This window comes from Vanellus vanellus, assembly GCF_965231255.1.
Source record: "Vanellus vanellus genome assembly, chromosome: 1".
NCBI lineage: Eukaryota > Metazoa > Chordata > Aves > Charadriiformes > Charadriidae > Vanellus > Vanellus vanellus.
In genome coordinates, this window is record NC_138905.1 from 81,551,484 (window position 1) to 81,570,756 (window position 19,273).

The following is a 19,273-nucleotide window of genomic DNA, read 5'->3' on the forward strand; positions in this document are numbered from 1 at the left end:
GCCAAAAGTGAAAATAGGTGCTTTTGAGCATAGAGTCGGCAGGAAAGCAGAGAGGACCAAATTGTGTGGGGCATTTGAAGGGGTTCCAGGAGGCAGTGAGGACCAGCATGACTTTTCCCCGCTGGCCCCTTTGCTGTGGCAGCAAAAGCTGGACGTTTGTCTTTTTTGCTGCGGAGGGCGCCAAAAGTGCAAAAAGGTGCTTTTGAGGATAGAGTCGGCAGGAAAGCAGAGAGGGCCAAATTGTGTGGGGCATTTGAAGGGGTTCCAGGAGGCAGTGAGGACCAGCATGACTTTTCCCCGCTGGCACCTTTGCTGTGGCAGCAAAAGCTGGACGTTTGTCTTTTTTGCTGCGGAGGGCGCCAAAAGTAAAAAAAGGTGCTTCTGAGGATAGAGTGGGCAGGAAAGCAGAGAGGGCCAAATTGTGTGGGGCATTCGAAGGGGTTCCAGGAGGCAGTGAGGACCAGCATGACTTTTCCCCACTGGCACCTTTGCTGTGGCAGCAAAAGCTGGACGTTTGTCTTTTTTGCTGCGGAGGGCGCCAAAAGTGAAAAAAGGTGCTTCTGAGGATAGAGTGGGCAGGAAAGCAGAGAGGGCCAAATTGTGTGGGGCATTTGAAGGGGTTCCAGGAGGCGGTGAGGACCAGCATGACTTTTCCCCGCTGGCCCCTTTGCTGTGGCAGCAAAAGCTGGACGTTTGTCTTTTTTGCTGCGGAGGGCGCCAAAAGTGAAAAAAGGTGCTTTTGAGGATAGAGTCGGCAGGAAAGCAGAGAGGGCCAAATTGTGTGGGGCATTTGAAGGGGTTCCAGGAGGCAGTGAGGACCAGCATGACTTTTCCCCGCTGGCACCTTTGCTGTGGCAGCAAAAGCTGGACGTTTGTCTTTTTTGCTGCGGAGGGTGCCAAAAGTGAAATAAGCTGCTTTTGAGGATAGAGTCGGCAGGAAAGCAGAGAGGGCCAAATTGTGTGGGGCATTCGAAGGGGTTCCAGGAGGCAGTGAGGACCAGCATGACTTTTCCCCGCTGGCCCCTTTGCTGTGGCAGCAAAAGCTGGACGTTTGTCTTTTTTGCTGCGGAGGGCGCCAAAAGTGAAAAAAGGTGCTTGTGAGGATAGACTGGGCAGGAAAGCAGAGAGGGACAAATTGTGTCGGGCATTTGAAGGGGTTCCAGGAGGCGGTGAGGACCAGCATGACTTTTCCCCGCTGGCCCCTTTGCTGTGGCAGCAAAAGCTGGACGTTTGTCTTTTTTGCTGCGGAGGGCGCCAAAAGTGAAAATAGGTGCTTTTGAGCATAGAGTCGGCAGGAAAGCAGAGAGGGCCAAATTGTGTGGGGCATTTGAAGGGGTTCCAGGAGGCAGTGAGGACCAGCATGACTTTTCCCCGCTGGCCCCTTTGCTGTGGCAGCAAAAGCTGGACGTTTGTCTTTTTTGCTGCGGAGGGCGCCAAAAGTGAAAAAAGGTGCTTTTGAGGATAGAGTGGGCAGGAAAGCAGAGAGGGCCAAATTGTGTGGGGCATTCGAAGGGGTTCCAGGAGGCAGTGAGGACCAGCATGACTTTTCCCCGCTGGCCCCTTTGCTGTGGCAGCAAAAGCTGGACGTTTGTTTTTTTTGCTTCGTAGGGCGCCAAAAGTGAAAAAAGGTGCTTTTGAGGATAGAGTGGGCAGGAAAGCAGAGAGGGCCAAATTGTGTGGGGCATTCGAAGGGGTTCCAGGAGGCAGTGAGGACCAGCATGACTTTTCCCCGGTGGCCCCTGTTGCTGTGGCAGCAAAAGCTGGACGTTTGTCTTTTTTGCTGCGGAGGGCGCCAAAAGTGAAAAAAGGTGCTTTTGAGGATAGAGTGGGCAGGAAAGCAGAGAGGGCCAAATTGTGTGGGGCATTTGAAGGGGTTCCAGGAGGCAGTGAGGACCAGCATGACTTTTCCCCGCTGGCCCCTTTGCTGTGGCAGCAAAAGCTGGACGTTTGTCTTTTTTGCTGCGGAGGGCGCCAAAAGTGAAAAAAGGTGCTTTTGAGGATAGAGTCGGCAGGAAAGCAGAGAGGGCCAAATTGTGTGGGGCATTTGAAGGGGTTCCAGGAGGCAGTGAGGACCAGCATGACTTTTCCCCGCTGGCCCCTTTGCTGTGGCAGCAAAAGCTGGACGTTTGTCTTTTTTGCTGCGGAGGGCGCCAAAAGTGAAAAAAGGTGCTTTTGAGGATAGAGTGGGCAGGAAAGCAGAGAGGGCCAAATTGTGTGGGGCATTTGAAGGGGTTCCAGGAGGCAGTGAGGACCAGCATGACTTTTCCCCGCTGGCCCCTTTGCTGTGGCAGCAAAAGCTGGACGTTTGTCTTTTTTGCTGCGGAGGGCGCCAAAAGTGCAAAAAGGTGCTTTTGAGCATAGAGTCGGCAGGAAAGCAGAGAGGGCCAAATTGTGTGGGGCATTTGAAGGGGTTCCAGGAGGCAGTGAGGACCAGCATGAATTTTCCCCGCTGGCCCCTTTGCTGTGGCAGCAAAAGCTGGACGTTTGTCTTTTTTGCTGCGGAGGGCGCCAAAAGTGAAAAAAGGTGCTTTTGAGGATAGAGTCGGCAGGAAAGCAGAGAGGGCCAAATTGTGTGGGGCATTTGAAGGGGTTCCAGGAGGCGGTGAGGACCAGCATGACTTTTCCCCGCTGGCCCCTTTGCTGTGGCAGCAAAAGCTGGACGTTTGTCTTTTTTGCTGCGGAGGGCGCCAAAAGTGAGAATAGGTGCTTTTGAGCATAGAGTCGGCAGGAAAGCAGAGAGGGCCAAATTGTGTGGGGCATTTGAAGGGGTTCCAGGAGGCAGTGAGGACCAGCATGACTTTTCCCCGCTGGCACCTTTGCTGTGGCAGCAAAAGCTGGACGTTTGTGTTTTTTGCTGCGGAGGGCGCCAAAAGTGAAATAAGCTGCTTTTGAGGATAGAGTGGGCAGGAAAGCAGAGAGGGCCAAATTGTGTGGGGCATTCGAAGGGGTTCCAGGAGGCAGTGAGGACCAGCATGACTTTTCCCCGCTGGCCCCTTTGCTGTGGCAGCAAAAGCTGGACGTTTGTCTTTTTTGCTGCGGAGGGCGCCAAAAGTGAAAAAAGGTGCTTTTGAGCATAGAGTGGGCAGGAAAGCAGAGAGGGCCAAATTGTGTGGGGCATTCGAAGGGGTTCCAGGAGGCAGTGAGGACCAGCATGACTTTTCCCCGCTGGCCCCTTTGCTGTGGCAGCAAAAGCTGGACGTTTGTCTTTTTTGCTTCGTAGGGCGCCAAAAGTGAAAAAAGGTGCTTTTGAGGATAGAGTCAGCAGGAAAGCAGAGAGCACCAAATTGTGTGGGGCATTCGAAGGGGTTCCAGGAGGCAGTGAGGACCAGCATGACTTTTCCCCGCTGGCCCCTTTGCTGTGGCAGCAAAAGCTGGACGTTTGTCTTTTTTGCTGCGGAGGGCGCCAAAAGTGCAAAAAGGTGCTTTTGAGGATAGAGTCGGCAGGAAAGCAGAGAGGGCCAAATTGTGTGGGGCATTTGAAGGGGTTCCAGGAGGCAGTGAGGACCAGCATGACTTTTCCCCGCTGGCACCTTTGCTGTGGCAGCAAAAGCTGGACGTTTGTGTTTTTTGCTGCGGAGGGCGCCAAAAGTGAAAAAAGGTGCTTTTGAGGATAGAGTGGGCAGGAAAGCAGAGAGGGCCAAATTGTGTGGGGCATTCGAAGGGGTTCCAGGAGGCAGTGAGGACCAGCATGACTTTTCCCCGCTGGCCCCTTTGCTGTGGCAGCAAAAGCTGGACGTTTGTCTTTTTTGCTTCGTAGGGCGCCAAAAGTGCAAAAAGGTGCTTTTGAGGCTAGAGTCGGCAGGAAAGCAGAGAGTACCAAATTGTGTGGGGCATTCGAAGGGGTTCCAGGAGGCAGTGAGGACCAGCATGACTTTTCCCCGCTGGCCCCTTTGCTGTGGCAGCAAAAGCTGGACGTTTGTCTTTTTTGCTGCGGAGGGCGCCAAAAGTGAAAAAAGGTGCTTTTGAGGATAGAGTCGGCAGGAAAGCAGAGAGGGCCAAATTGTGTGGGGCATTTGAAGGGGTTCCAGGAGGCAGTGAGGACCAGCATGACTTTTCCCCGCTGGCCCCTTTGCTGTGGCAGCAAAAGCTGGACGTTTGTCTTTTTTGCTGCGGAGGGCGCCAAAAGTGAAAAAAGGTGCTTTTGAGGATAGAGTGGGCAGGAAAGCAGAGAGGGCCAAATTGTGTGGGGCATTTGAAGGGGTTCCAGGAGGCAGTGAGGACCAGCATGACTTTTCCCCGCTGGCCCCTTTGCTGTGGCAGCAAAAGCTGGACGTTTGTCTTTTTTGCTGCGGAGGGCGCCAAAAGTGAAAAAAGGTGCTTTTGAGGATAGAGTCGGCAGGAAAGCAGAGAGGGCCAAATTGTGTGGGGCATTTGAAGGGGTTCCAGGAGGCAGTGAGGACCAGCATGACTTTTCCCCGCTGGCCCCTTTGCTGTGGCAGCAAAAGCTGGACGTTTGTCTTTTTTGCTGCGGAGGGCGCCAAAAGTGAAAAAAGGTGCTTTTGAGGATAGAGTCGGCAGGAAAGCAGAGAGGGCCAAATTGTGTGGGGCATTTGAAGGGGTTCCAGGAGGCAGTGAGGACCAGCATGACTTTTCCCCGCTGGCCCCTTTGCTGTGGCAGCAAAAGCTGGACGTTTGTCTTTTTTGCTGCGGAGGGCGCCAAAAGTGCAAAAAGGTGCTTTTGAGGATAGAGTCGGCAGGAAAGCAGAGAGGGCCAAATTGTGTGGGGCATTTGAAGGGGTTCCAGGAGGCGGTGAGGACCAGCATGACTTATCCCCGCTGGCCCCTTTGCTGTGGCAGCAAAAGCTGGACGTTTGTCTTTTTTGCTGCGGAGGGCGCCAAAAGTGAAAAGAGGTGCTTTTGAGGCTAGAGTCGGCAGGAAAGCAGAGAGGGCCAAATTGTGTGGGGCATTTGAAGGGGTTCCAGGAGGCAGTGAGGACCAGCATGACTTTTCCCCGCTGGCACCTTTGCTGTGGCAGCAAAAGCTGGACGTTTGTGTTTTTTGCTGCGGAGGGCGCCAAAAGTGAAAAAAGGTGCTTTTGAGGATAGAGTGGGCAGGAAAGCAGAGAGGGCCAAATTGTGTGGGGCATTTGAAGGGGTTCCAGGAGGCGGTGAGGACCAGCATGACTTTTCCCCGCTGGCCCCTTTGCTGTGGCAGCAAAAGCTGGACGTTTGTCTTTTTTGCTGCGGAGGGCGCCAAAAGTGAAAATAGGTGCTTTTGAGCATAGAGTCGGCAGGAAAGCAGAGAGGGCCAAATTGTGTGAGGCATTCGAAGGGGTTCCAGGAGGCAGTGAGGACCAGCATGACTTTTCCCCGCTGGCCCCTTTGCTGTGGCAGCAAAAGCTGGACGTTTGTCTTTTTTGCTGCGGAGGGCGCCAAAAGTGAAATAAGGTGCTTTTGAGGATACAGTGGGCAGGAAAGCAGAGAGGGCCAAATTGTGTGGGGCATTCGAAGGGGTTCCAGGAGGCAGTGAGGACCAGCATGACTTTTCCCCGCTGGCCCCTTTGCTGTGGCAGCAAAAGCTGGACGTTTGTCTTTTTTGCTGCGGAGGGCGCCAAAAGTGAAAAAAGGTGCTTTTGAGGATAGAGTGGGCAGGAAAGCAGAGAGGGCCAAATTGTGTGGGGCATTTGAAGGGGTTCCAGGAGGCAGTGAGGACCAGCATGACTTTTCCCCGCTGGCCCCTTTGCTGTGGCAGCAAAAGCTGGACGTTTGTCTTTTTTGCTGCGGAGGGCGCCAAAAGTGAAAAAAGGTGCTTTTGAGGATAGAGTCGGCAGGAAAGCAAAGAGGGCCAAATTGTGTGGGGCATTTGAAGGGGTTCCAGGAGGCAGTGAGGACCAGCATGACTTTGCCCCGCTGGCACCTTTGCTGTGGCAGCAAAAGCTGGACGTTTGTCTTTTTTGCTGCGGAGGGCGCCAAAAGTGAAATAAGGTGCTTTTGAGGATACAGTGGGCAGGAAAGCAGAGAGGGCCAAATTGTGTGGTGCATTCGAAGGGGTTCCAGGAGGCAGTGAGGACCAGCATGACTTTTCCCCGCTGGCCCCTTTGCTGTGGCAGCAAAAGCTGGACGTTTGTCTTTTTTGCTGCGGAGGGCGCCAAAAGTGAAAAAAGGTGCTTTTGAGGATAGAGTCGGCAGGAAAGCAGAGAGGGCCAAATTGTGTGGGGCATTTGAAGGGGTTCCAGGAGGCAGTGAGGACCAGCATGACTTTTCCCCGCTGGCCCCTTTGCTGTGGCAGCAAAAGCTGGACGTTTGTCTTTTTTGCTGCGGAGGGCGCCAAAAGTGAAAAAAGGTGCTTTTGAGGATAGAGTCGGCAGGAAAGCAAAGAGCACCAAATTGTGTGGGGCATTTGAAGGGGTTCCAGGAGGCAGTGAGGACCAGCATGACTTTTCCCCGCTGGCCCCTTTGCTGTGGCAGCAAAAGCTGGACGTTTGTCTTTTTTGCTGCGGAGGGCGCCAAAAGTGAAAAAAGGTGCTTTTGAGGATAGAGTCGGCAGGAAAGCAGAGAGGGCCAAATTGTGTGGGGCATTTGAAGGGGTTCCAGGAGGCAGTGAGGACCAGCATGACTTTTCCCCGCTGGCCCCTTTGCTGTGGCAGCAAAAGCTGGACGTTTGTCTTTTTTGCTGCGGAGGGCGCCAAAAGTGAAAAAAGGTGCTTTTGAGGATAGAGTCGGCAGGAAAGCAGAGAGGGCCAAATTGTGTGGGGCATTCGAAGGGGTTCCAGGAGGCAGTGAGGACCAGCATGACTTTTCCCCGCTGGCCCCTTTCCTGTGGCAGCAAAAGCTGGACGTTTGTCTTTTTTGCTTCGTAGGGCGCCAAAAGTGAAAAAAGGTGCTTTTGAGGATAGAGTCGGCAGGAAAGCAGAGAGCACCAAATTGTGTGGGGCATTCGAAGGGGTTCCAGGAGGCAGTGAGGACCAGCATGACTTTTCCCCGCTGGCCCCTGTTGCTGTGGCAGCAAAAGCTGGACGTTTGTCTTTTTTGCTGCGGAGGGCGCCAAAAGTGAAAAAAGGTGCTTTTGAGGATAGAGTGGGCAGGAAAGCAGAGAGGGCCAAATTGTGTGGGGCATTTGAAGGGGTTCCAGGAGGCAGTGAGGACCAGCATGACTTTTCCCCGCTGGCCCCTTTGCTGTGGCAGCAAAAGCTGGACGTTTGTCTTTTTTGCTGCGGAGGGCGCCAAAAGTGAAAAAAGGTGCTTTTGAGGATAGAGTGGGCAGGAAAGCAGAGAGGGCCAAATTGTGTGGGGCATTTGAAGGGGTTCCAGGAGGCAGTGAGGACCAGCATGACTTTTCCCCGCTGGCCCCTTTGCTGTGGCAGCAAAAGCTGGACGTTTGTCTTTTTTGCTGCGGAGGGCGCCAAAAGTGAAAAAAGGTGCTTTTGAGGATAGAGTCGGCAGGAAACCAGAGAGGGCCAAATTGTGTGGGGCAGTTGAAGGGGTTCCAGGAGGCAGTGAGGACCAGCATGACTTTTCCCCGCTGGCCCCTTTGCTGTGGCAGCAAAAGCTGGACGTTTGTCTTTTTTGCTGCGGAGGGCGCCAAAAGTGCAAAAAGGTGCTTTTGAGCATAGAGTCGGCAGGAAAGCAGAGAGGGCCAAATTGTGTGGGGCATTTGAAGGGGTTCCAGGAGGCAGTGAGGACCAGCATGACTTTTCCCCGCTGGCCCCTTTGCTGTGGCAGCAAAAGCTGGACGTTTGTCTTTTTTGCTGCGGAGGGCGCCAAAAGTGCAAAAAGGTGCTTTTGAGGATAGAGTCGGCAGGAAAGCAGAGAGGGCCAAATTGTGTGGGGCATTTGAAGGGGTTCCAGGAGGCGGTGAGGACCAGCATGACTTTTCCCCGCTGGCCCCTTTGCTGTGGCAGCAAAAGCTGGACGTTTGTCTTTTTTGCTGCGGAGGGCGCCAAAAGTGAGAATAGGTGCTTTTGAGCATAGAGTCGGCAGGAAAGCAGAGAGGGCCAAATTGTGTGGGGCATTTGAAGGGGTTCCAGGAGGCAGTGAGGACCAGCATGACTTTTCCCCGCTGGCACCTTTGCTGTGGCAGCAAAAGCTGGACGTTTGTGTTTTTTGCTGCGGAGGGCGCCAAAAGTGAAATAAGCTGCTTTTGAGGATAGAGTGGGCAGGAAAGCAGAGAGGGCCAAATTGTGTGGGGCATTCGAAGGGGTTCCAGGAGGCAGTGAGGACCAGCATGACTTTTCCCCTCTGGCACCTTTGCTGTGGCAGCAAAAGCTGGACGTTTGTCTTTTTTGCTGCGGAGGGCGCCAAAAGTGAAAAAAGGTGCTTTTGAGCATAGAGTGGGCAGGAAAGCAGAGAGGGCCAAATTGTGTGGGGCATTCGAAGGGGTTCCAGGAGGCAGTGAGGACCAGCATGACTTTTCCCCGCTGGCCCCTTTGCTGTGGCAGCAAAAGCTGGACGTTTGTCTTTTTTGCTTCGTAGGGCGCCAAAAGTGAAAAAAGGTGCTTTTGAGGATAGAGTCAGCAGGAAAGCAGAGAGCACCAAATTGTGTGGGGCATTCGAAGGGGTTCCAGGAGGCAGTGAGGACCAGCATGACTTTTCCCCGCTGGCCCCTTTGCTGTGGCAGCAAAAGCTGGACGTTTGTCTTTTTTGCTGCGGAGGGCGCCAAAAGTGAAAAAAGGTGCTTTTGAGGATAGAGTCGGCAGGAAAGCAGAGAGGGCCAAATTGTGTGGGGCATTTGAAGGGGTTCCAGGAGGCAGTGAGGACCAGCATGACTTTTCCCCGCTGGCCCCTTTGCTGTGGCAGCAAAAGCTGGACGTTTGTGTTTTTTGCTGCGGAGGGCGCCAAAAGTGAAAAAAGGTGCTTTTGAGGATAGAGTGGGCAGGAAAGCAGAGAGGGCCAAATTGTGTGGGGCATTTGAAGGGGTTCCAGGAGGCAGTGAGGACCAGCATGACTTTTCCCCGCTGGCCCCTTTGCTGTGGCAGCAAAAGCTGGACGTTTGTCTTTTTTGCTGCGGAGGGCGCCAAAAGTGAAAAAAGGTGCATTTGAGGATAGACTGGGCAGGAAAGCAGAGAGGGCCAAATTGTGTGGGGTATTTGAAGGGGTTCCAGGAGGCGGTGAGGACCAGCATGACTTTTCCCCGCTGGCCCCTTTGCTGTGGCAGCAAAAGCTGGACGTTTGTCTTTTTTGCTGCGGAGGGCGCCAAACGTGAAAAAAGGTGCTTTTGAGCATAGAGTGGGCAGGAAAGCAGAGAGGGCCAAATTGTGTGGGGCATTTGAAGGGGTTCCAGGAGGCAGTGAGTACCAGCATGACTTTTCCCCGGTGGCCCCTTTGCTGTGGCAGCAAAAGCTGGACGTTTGTCTTTTTTGCTGCGGAGGGCGCCAAAAGTGAAATAAGCTGCTTTTGAGGATACAGTGGGCAGGAAAGCAGAGAGGGCCAAATTGTGTGGGGCATTCGAAGGGGTTCCAGGAGGCAGTGAGGACCAGCATGACTTTTCCCCGCTGGCCCCTTTGCTGTGGCAGCAAAAGCTGGACGTTTGTCTTTTTTGCTGCGGAGGGCGCCAAAAGTGCAAAAAGGTGCTTTTGAGGATAGAGTCGGCAGGAAAGCAGAGAGGGCCAAATTGTGTGGGGCATTTGAAGGGGTTCCAGGAGGCAGTGAGGACCAGCATGACTTTTCCCCGCTGGCACCTTTGCTGTGGCAGCAAAAGCTGGACGTTTGTGTTTTTTGCTGCGGAGGGCGCCAAAAGTGAAAAAAGGTGCTTTTGAGGATAGAGTGGGCAGGAAAGCAGAGAGGGCCAAATTGTGTGGGGCATTCGAAGGGGTTCCAGGAGGCAGTGAGGACCAGCATGACTTTTCCCCGCTGGCCCCTTTGCTGTGGCAGCAAAAGCTGGACGTTTGTCTTTTTTGCTTCGTAGGGCGCCAAAATTGCAAAAAGGTGCTTTTGAGGCTAGAGTCGGCAGGAAAGCAGAGAGTACCAAATTGTGTGGGGCATTCGAAGGGGTTCCAGGAGGCAGTGAGGACCAGCATGACTTTTCCCCGCTGGCCCCTTTGCTGTGGCAGCAAAAGCTGGACGTTTGTCTTTTTTGCTGCGGAGGGCGCCAAAAGTGAAAAAAGGTGCTTTTGAGGATAGAGTCGGCAGGAAAGCAGAGAGGGCCAAATTGTGTGGGGCATTTGAAGGGGTTCCAGGAGGCAGTGAGGACCAGCATGACTTTTCCCCGCTGGCCCCTTTGCTGTGGCAGCAAAAGCTGGACGTTTGTCTTTTTTGCTGCGGAGGGCGCCAAAAGTGAAAAAAGGTGCTTTTGAGGATAGAGTGGGCAGGAAAGCAGAGAGGGCCAAATTGTGTGGGGCATTTGAAGGGGTTCCAGGAGGCAGTGAGGACCAGCATGACTTTTCCCCGCTGGCCCCTTTGCTGTGGCAGCAAAAGCTGGACGTTTGTCTTTTTTGCTGCGGAGGGCGCCAAAAGTGAAAAAAGGTGCTTTTGAGGATAGAGTCGGCAGGAAAGCAGAGAGGGCCAAATTGTGTGGGGCATTTGAAGGGGTTCCAGGAGGCAGTGAGGACCAGCATGACTTTTCCCCGCTGGCCCCTTTGCTGTGGCAGCAAAAGCTGGACGTTTGTCTTTTTTGCTGCGGAGGGCGCCAAAAGTGAAAAAAGGTGCTTTTGAGGATAGAGTCGGCAGGAAAGCAGAGAGGGCCAAATTGTGTGGGGCATTTGAAGGGGTTCCAGGAGGCGGTGAGGACCAGCATGACTTTTCCCCGCTGGCCCCTTTGCTGTGGCAGCAAAAGCTGGACGTTTGTCTTTTTTGCTGCGGAGGGCGCCAAAAGTGAAAAAAGGTGCTTTTGAGGATAGAGTCGGCAGGAAAGCAGAGAGGGCCAAATTGTGTGGGGCATTTGAAGGGGTTCCAGGAGGCGGTGAGGACCAGCATGACTTTTCCCCGCTGGCCCCTTTGCTGTGGCAGCAAAAGCTGGACGTTTGTCTTTTTTGCTGCGGAGGGCGCCAAAAGTGAAAAGAGGTGCTTTTGAGGCTAGAGTCGGCAGGAAAGCAGAGAGGGCCAAATTGTGTGAGGCATTTGAAGGGGTTCCAGGAGGCAGTGAGGACCAGCATGACTTTTCCCCGCTGGCACCTTTGCTGTGGCAGCAAAAGCTGGACGTTTGTGTTTTTTGCTGCGGAGGGCGCCAAAAGTGAAAAAAGGTGCTTTTGAGGATAGAGTGGGCAGGAAAGCAGAGAGGGCCAAATTGTGTGGGGCATTTGAAGGGGTTCCAGGAGGCGGTGAGGACCAGCATGACTTTTCCCCGCTGGCCCCTTTGCTGTGGCAGCAAAAGCTGGACGTTTGTCTTTTTTGCTGCGGAGGGCGCCAAAAGTGAAAATAGGTGCTTTTGAGCATAGAGTCGGCAGGAAAGCAGAGAGCACCAAATTGTGTGGGGCATTCGAAGGGGTTCCAGGAGGCAGTGAGGACCAGCATGACTTTTCCCCGCTGGCCCCTTTGCTGTGGCAGCAAAAGCTGGACGTTTGTCTTTTTTGCTGCGGAGGGCGCCAAAAGTGAAATAAGGTGCTTTTGAGGATACAGTGGGCAGGAAAGCAGAGAGGGCCAAATTGTGTGGGGCATTCGAAGGGGTTCCAGGAGGCAGTGAGGACCAGCATGACTTTTCCCCGCTGGCCCCTTTGCTGTGGCAGCAAAAGCTGGACGTTTGTCTTTTTTGCTGCGGAGGGCGCCAAAAGTGAAAAAAGGTGCTTTTGAGGATAGAGTGGGCAGGAAAGCAGAGAGGGCCAAATTGTGTGGGGCATTTGAAGGGGTTCCAGGAGGCAGTGAGGACCAGCATGACTTTTCCCCGCTGGCCCCTTTGCTGTGGCAGCAAAAGCTGGACGTTTGTCTTTTTTGCTGCGGAGGGCGCCAAAAGTGCAAAAAGGTGCTTTTGAGGATAGAGTCGGCAGGAAAGCAAAGAGGGCCAAATTGTGTGGGGCATTTGAAGGGGTTCCAGGAGGCAGTGAGGACCAGCATGACTTTGCCCCGCTGGCACCTTTGCTGTGGCAGCAAAAGCTGGACGTTTGTCTTTTTTGCTGCGGAGGGCGCCAAAAGTGAAATAAGGTGCTTTTGAGGATACAGTGGGCAGGAAAGCAGAGAGGGCCAAATTGTGTGGTGCATTCGAAGGGGTTCCAGGAGGCAGTGAGGACCAGCATGACTTTTCCCCGCTGGCCCCTTTGCTGTGGCAGCAAAAGCTGGACGTTTGTCTTTTTTGCTGCGGAGGGCGCCAAAAGTGAAAAAAGGTGCTTTTGAGGATAGAGTGGGCAGGAAAGCAGAGAGGGCCAAATTGTGTGGGGCATTTGAAGGGGTTCCAGGAGGCAGTGAGGACCAGCATGACTTTTCCCCGCTGGCCCCTTTGCTGTGGCAGCAAAAGCTGGACGTTTGTCTTTTTTGCTGCGGAGGGCGCCAAAAGTGAAAAAAGGTGCTTTTGAGGATAGAGTCGGCAGGAAAGCAAAGAGCACCAAATTGTGTGGGGCATTTGAAGGGGTTCCAGGAGGCAGTGAGGACCAGCATGACTTTTCCCCGCTGGCCCCTTTGCTGTGGCAGCAAAAGCTGGACGTTTGTCTTTTTTGCTGCGGAGGGCGCCAAAAGTGAAAAAAGGTGCTTTTGAGGATAGAGTGGGCAGGAAAGCAGAGAGGGCCAAATTGTGTGGGGCATTTGAAGGGGTTCCAGGAGGCAGTGAGGACCAGCATGACTTTTCCCCGCTGGCCCCTTTGCTGTGGCAGCAAAAGCTGGACGTTTGTCTTTTTTGCTGCGGAGGGCGCCAAAAGTGAAAAAAGGTGCTTTTGAGGATAGAGTCGGCAGGAAAGCAAAGAGGGCCAAATTGTGTGGGGCATTTGAAGGGGTTCCAGGAGGCAGTGAGGACCAGCATGACTTTGCCCCGCTGGCACCTTTGCTGTGGCAGCAAAAGCTGGACGTTTGTCTTTTTTGCTGCGGAGGGCGCCAAAAGTGAAATAAGGTGCTTTTGAGGATACAGTGGGCAGGAAAGCAGAGAGGGCCAAATTGTGTGGTGCATTCGAAGGGGTTCCAGGAGGCAGTGAGGACCAGCATGACTTTTCCCCGCTGGCCCCTTTGCTGTGGCAGCAAAAGCTGGACGTTTGTCTTTTTTGCTGCGGAGGGCGCCAAAAGTGAAAAAAGGTGCTTTTGAGGATAGAGTGGGCAGGAAAGCAGAGAGGGCCAAATTGTGTGGGGCATTTGAAGGGGTTCCAGGAGGCAGTGAGGACCAGCATGACTTTTCCCCGCTGGCCCCTTTGCTGTGGCAGCAAAAGCTGGACGTTTGTCTTTTTTGCTGCGGAGGGCGCCAAAAGTGAAAAAAGGTGCTTTTGAGGATAGAGTCGGCAGGAAAGCAAAGAGCACCAAATTGTGTGGGGCATTTGAAGGGGTTCCAGGAGGCAGTGAGGACCAGCATGACTTTTCCCCGCTGGCCCCTTTGCTGTGGCAGCAAAAGCTGGACGTTTGTCTTTTTTGCTGCGGAGGGCGCCAAAAGTGAAAAAAGGTGCTTTTGAGGATAGAGTCGGCAGGAAAGCAGAGAGGGCCAAATTGTGTGGGGCATTTGAAGGGGTTCCAGGAGGCAGTGAGGACCAGCATGACTTTTCCCCGCTGGCCCCTTTGCTGTGGCAGCAAAAGCTGGACGTTTGTCTTTTTTGCTGCGGAGGGCGCCAAAAGTGAAAAAAGGTGCTTTTGAGGATAGAGTCGGCAGGAAAGCAGAGAGGGCCAAATTGTGTGGGGCATTTGAAGGGGTTCCAGGAGGCAGTGAGGACCAGCATGACTTTTCCCCGCTGGCCCCTTTGCTGTGGCAGCAAAAGCTGGACGTTTGTCTTTTTTGCTGCGGAGGGCGCCAAAAGTGAAAAAAGGTGCTTTTGAGGATAGAGTCGGCAGGAAAGCAGAAAGGGCCAAATTGTGTGGGGCATTTGAAGGGGTTCCAGGAGGCGGTGAGGACCAGCATGACTTTTCCCCGCTGGCCCCTTTGCTGTGGCAGCAAAAGCTGGACGTTTGTCTTTTTTGCTGCGGAGGGCGCCAAAAGTGAAAATAGGTGCTTTTGAGCATAGAGTGGGCAGGAAAGCAGAGAGGGCCAAATTGTGTGGGGCATTTGAAGGGGTTCCAGGAGGCAGTGAGGACCAGCATGACTTTTCCCCGCTGGCACCTTTGCTGTGGCAGCAAAAGCTGGACGTTTGTGTTTTTTGCTGCGGAGGGCGCCAAAAGTGCAAAAAGGTGCTTTTGAGGATAGAGTGGGCAGGAAAGCAGAGAGGGCCAAATTGTGTGGGGCATTCGAAGGGGTTCCAGGAGGCAGTGAGGACCAGCATGACTTTTCCCCGCTGGCCCCTTTGCTGTGGCAGCAAAAGCTGGACGTTTGTCTTTTTTGCTTCGTAGGGCGCCAAAAGTGAAAAAAGGTGCTTTTGAGGGTAGAGTCGGCAGGAAAGCAGAGAGGGCCAAATTGTGTGGGGCATTTGAAGGGGTTCCAGGAGGCAGTGAGGACCAGCATGACTTTTCCCCGCTGGCCCCTTTGCTGTGGCAGCAAAAGCTGGACGTTTGTCTTTTTTGCTGCGGAGGGCGCCAAAAGTGAAAAAAGGTGCTTTTGAGGATAGAGTCGGCAGGAAAGCAGAGAGGGCCAAATTGTGTGGGGCATTTGAAGGGGTTCCAGGAGGCGGTGAGGACCAGCATGACTTTTCCCCGCTGGCCCCTTTGCTGTGGCAGCAAAAGCTGGACGTTTGTCTTTTTTGCTGCGGAGGGCGCCAAAAGTGAAAAAAGGTGCTTTTGAGGATAGAGTCGGCAGGAAAGCAGAGAGGGCCAAATTGTGTGGGGCATTTGAAGGGGTTCCAGGAGGCGGTGAGGACCAGCATGACTTTTCCCCGCTGGCCCCTTTGCTGTGGCAGCAAAAGCTGGACGTTTGTCTTTTTTGCTGCGGAGGGCGCCAAAAGTGAAAAGAGGTGCTTTTGAGGCTAGAGTCGGCAGGAAAGCAGAGAGGGCCAAATTGTGTGAGGCATTTGAAGGGGTTCCAGGAGGCAGTGAGGACCAGCATGACTTTTCCCCGCTGGCACCTTTGCTGTGGCAGCAAAAGCTGGACGTTTGTGTTTTTTGCTGCGGAGGGCGCCAAAAGTGAAAAAAGGTGCTTTTGAGGATAGAGTGGGCAGGAAAGCAGAGAGGGCCAAATTGTGTGGGGCATTTGAAGGGGTTCCAGGAGGCGGTGAGGACCAGCATGACTTTTCCCCGCTGGCCCCTTTGCTGTGGCAGCAAAAGCTGGACGTTTGTCTTTTTTGCTGCGGAGGGCGCCAAAAGTGAAAATAGGTGCTTTTGAGCATAGAGTCGGCAGGAAAGCAGAGAGCACCAAATTGTGTGGGGCATTCGAAGGGGTTCCAGGAGGCAGTGAGGACCAGCATGACTTTTCCCCGCTGGCCCCTTTGCTGTGGCAGCAAAAGCTGGACGTTTGTCTTTTTTGCTGCGGAGGGCGCCAAAAGTGAAATAAGGTGCTTTTGAGGATACAGTGGGCAGGAAAGCAGAGAGGGCCAAATTGTGTGGGGCATTCGAAGGGGTTCCAGGAGGCAGTGAGGACCAGCATGACTTTTCCCCGCTGGCCCCTTTGCTGTGGCAGCAAAAGCTGGACGTTTGTCTTTTTTGCTGCGGAGGGCGCCAAAAGTGAAAAAAGGTGCTTTTGAGGATAGAGTGGGCAGGAAAGCAGAGAGGGCCAAATTGTGTGGGGCATTTGAAGGGGTTCCAGGAGGCAGTGAGGACCAGCATGACTTTTCCCCGCTGGCCCCTTTGCTGTGGCAGCAAAAGCTGGACGTTTGTCTTTTTTGCTGCGGAGGGCGCCAAAAGTGCAAAAAGGTGCTTTTGAGGATAGAGTCGGCAGGAAAGCAAAGAGGGCCAAATTGTGTGGGGCATTTGAAGGGGTTCCAGGAGGCAGTGAGGACCAGCATGACTTTGCCCCGCTGGCACCTTTGCTGTGGCAGCAAAAGCTGGACGTTTGTCTTTTTTGCTGCGGAGGGCGCCAAAAGTGAAATAAGGTGCTTTTGAGGATACAGTGGGCAGGAAAGCAGAGAGGGCCAAATTGTGTGGTGCATTCGAAGGGGTTCCAGGAGGCAGTGAGGACCAGCATGACTTTTCCCCGCTGGCCCCTTTGCTGTGGCAGCAAAAGCTGGACGTTTGTCTTTTTTGCTGCGGAGGGCGCCAAAAGTGAAAAAAGGTGCTTTTGAGGATAGAGTGGGCAGGAAAGCAGAGAGGGCCAAATTGTGTGGGGCATTTGAAGGGGTTCCAGGAGGCAGTGAGGACCAGCATGACTTTTCCCCGCTGGCCCCTTTGCTGTGGCAGCAAAAGCTGGACGTTTGTCTTTTTTGCTGCGGAGGGCGCCAAAAGTGAAAAAAGGTGCTTTTGAGGATAGAGTCGGCAGGAAAGCAAAGAGCACCAAATTGTGTGGGGCATTTGAAGGGGTTCCAGGAGGCAGTGAGGACCAGCATGACTTTTCCCCGCTGGCCCCTTTGCTGTGGCAGCAAAAGCTGGACGTTTGTCTTTTTTGCTGCGGAGGGCGCCAAAAGTGAAAAAAGGTGCTTTTGAGGATAGAGTGGGCAGGAAAGCAGAGAGGGCCAAATTGTGTGGGGCATTTGAAGGGGTTCCAGGAGGCAGTGAGGACCAGCATGACTTTTCCCCGCTGGCCCCTTTGCTGTGGCAGCAAAAGCTGGACGTTTGTCTTTTTTGCTGCGGAGGGCGCCAAAAGTGAAAAAAGGTGCTTTTGAGGATAGAGTCGGCAGGAAAGCAAAGAGGGCCAAATTGTGTGGGGCATTTGAAGGGGTTCCAGGAGGCAGTGAGGACCAGCATGACTTTGCCCCGCTGGCACCTTTGCTGTGGCAGCAAAAGCTGGACGTTTGTCTTTTTTGCTGCGGAGGGCGCCAAAAGTGAAATAAGGTGCTTTTGAGGATAGAGTGGGCAGGAAAGCAGAGAGGGCCAAATTGTGTGGGGCATTCGAAGGGGTTCCAGGAGGCAGTGAGGACCAGCATGACTTTTCCCCGCTGGCCCCTTTGCTGTGGCAGCAAAAGCTGGACGTTTGTCTTTTTTGCTGCGGAGGGCGCCAAAAGTGAAAAAAGGTGCTTTTGAGGATAGAGTGGGCAGGAAAGCAGAGAGGGCCAAATTGTGTGGGGCATTTGAAGGGGTTCCAGGAGGCAGTGAGGACCAGCATGACTTTTCCCCGCTGGCCCCTTTGCTGTGGCAGCAAAAGCTGGACGTTTGTCTTTTTTGCTGCGGAGGGCGCCAAAAGTGAAAAAAGGTGCTTTTGAGGATAGAGTCGGCAGGAAAGCAAAGAGCACCAAATTGTGTGGGGCATTTGAAGGGGTTCCAGGAGGCAGTGAGGACCAGCATGACTTTTCCCCGCTGGCCCCTTTGCTGTGGCAGCAAAAGCTGGACGTTTGTCTTTTTTGCTGCGGAGGGCGCCAAAAGTGAAAAAAGGTGCTTTTGAGGATAGAGTCGGCAGGAAAGCAGAGAGGGCCAAATTGTGTGGGGCATTTGAAGGGGTTTCAGGAGGCAGTGAGGACCAGCATGACTTTTCCCCGCTGGCCCCTTTGCTGTGGCAGCAAAAGCTGGACGTTTGTCTTTTTTGCTGCGGAGGGCGCCAAAAGTGAAAAAAGGTGCTTTTGAGGATAGAGTCGGCAGGAAAGCAGAGAGGGCCAAATTGTGTGGGGCATTTGAAGGGGTTCCAGGAGGCAGTGAGGACCAGCATGACTTTTCCCCGCTGGCCCCTTTGCTGTGGCAGCAAAAGCTGGACGTTTGTCTTTTTTGCTTCGTAGGGCGCCAAAAGTGAAAAAAGGTGCTTTTGAGGATAGAGTCGGCAGGAAAGCAGAAAGGGCCAAATTGTGTGGGGCATTTGAAGGGGTTCCAGGAGGCGGTGAGGACCAGCATGACTTTTCCCCGCTGGCCCCTTTGCTGTGGCAGCAAAAGCTGGACGTTTGTCTTTTTTGCTGCGGAGGGCGCCAAAAGTGAAAATAGGTGCTTTTGAGCATAGAGTGGGCAGGAAAGCAGAGAGGGCCAAATTGTGTGGGGCATTTGAAGGGGTTCCAGGAGGCAGTGAGGACCAGCATGACTTTTCCCCGCTGGCACCTTTGCTGTGGCAGCAAAAGCTGGACGTTTGTGTTTTTTGCTGCGGAGGGCGCCAAAAGTGCAAAAAGGTGCTTTTGAGGATAGAGTGGGCAGGAAAGCAGAGAGGGCCAAATTGTGTGGGGCATTCGAAGGGGTTCCAGGAGGCAGTGAGGACCAGCATGACTTTTCCCCGCTGGCCCCTTTGCTGTGGCAGCAAAAGCTGGACGTTTGTCTTTTTTGCTTCGTAGGGCGCCAAAAGTGAAAAAAGGTGCTTTTGAGGATAGAGTCGGCAGGAAAGCAAAGAGCACCAAATTGTGTGGGGCATTCGAAGGGGTTCCAGGAGGCAGTGAGGACCAGCATGACTTTTCCCCGCTGGCCCCTTTGCTGTGGCAGCAAAAGCTGGACGTTTGTCTTTTTTGCTGCGGAGGGCGCCAAAAGTGAAAAAAGGTGCTTTTGAGGATAGAGTCGGCAGGAAAGCAGAGAGGGCCAAATTGTGTGTGGCATTTGAAGGGTTTCCAGGAGGCAGTGAGGACCAGCATGACTTTTCCCCGCTGGCCCCTTTGCTGTGGCAGCAAAAGCTGGACGTTTGTCTTTTTTGCTTCGTAGGGCGCCAAAAGTGCAAAAAGGTGCTTTTGAGCATAGAGTCGGCAGGAAAGCAGAGAGGGCCAAATTGTGTGGGGCATTTGAAGGGGTTCCAGGAGGCAGTGAGGACCAGCATGACTTTGCCCCGCTGGCACCTTTGCTGTGGCAGCAAAAGCTGGACGTTTGTCTTTTTTGCTGCGGAGGGCGCCAAAAGTGAAATAAGGTGCTTTTGAGGATAGAGTGGGCAGGAAAGCAGAGAGGGCCAAATTGTGTGGGGCATTCGAAGGGGTTCCAGGAGGCAGTGAGGACCAGCATGACTTTTCCCCGCTGGCCCCTTTGCTGTGGCAGCAAAAGCTGGACGTTTGTCTTTTTTGCTGCGGAGGGCGCCAAAAGTGAAAAAAGGTGCTTTTGAGGATAGACTGGGCAGGAAAGCGGAGAGGGCCAAATTGTGTGGGGCATTTGAAGGGGTTCCAGGAGGCAGTGAGGACCAGCATGACTTTTCCCCGCTGGCACCTTTGCTGTGGCAGCAAAAGCTGGACGTTTGTCTTTTTTGCTGCGGAGGGCGCCAAAAGTGCAAAAAGGTGCTTTTGAGGATAGAGTGGGCAGGAAAGCAGAGAGGGCCAAATTGTGTGGGGCATTCGAAGGGGTTCCAGGAGGCAGTGAGGACCAGCATGACTTTTCC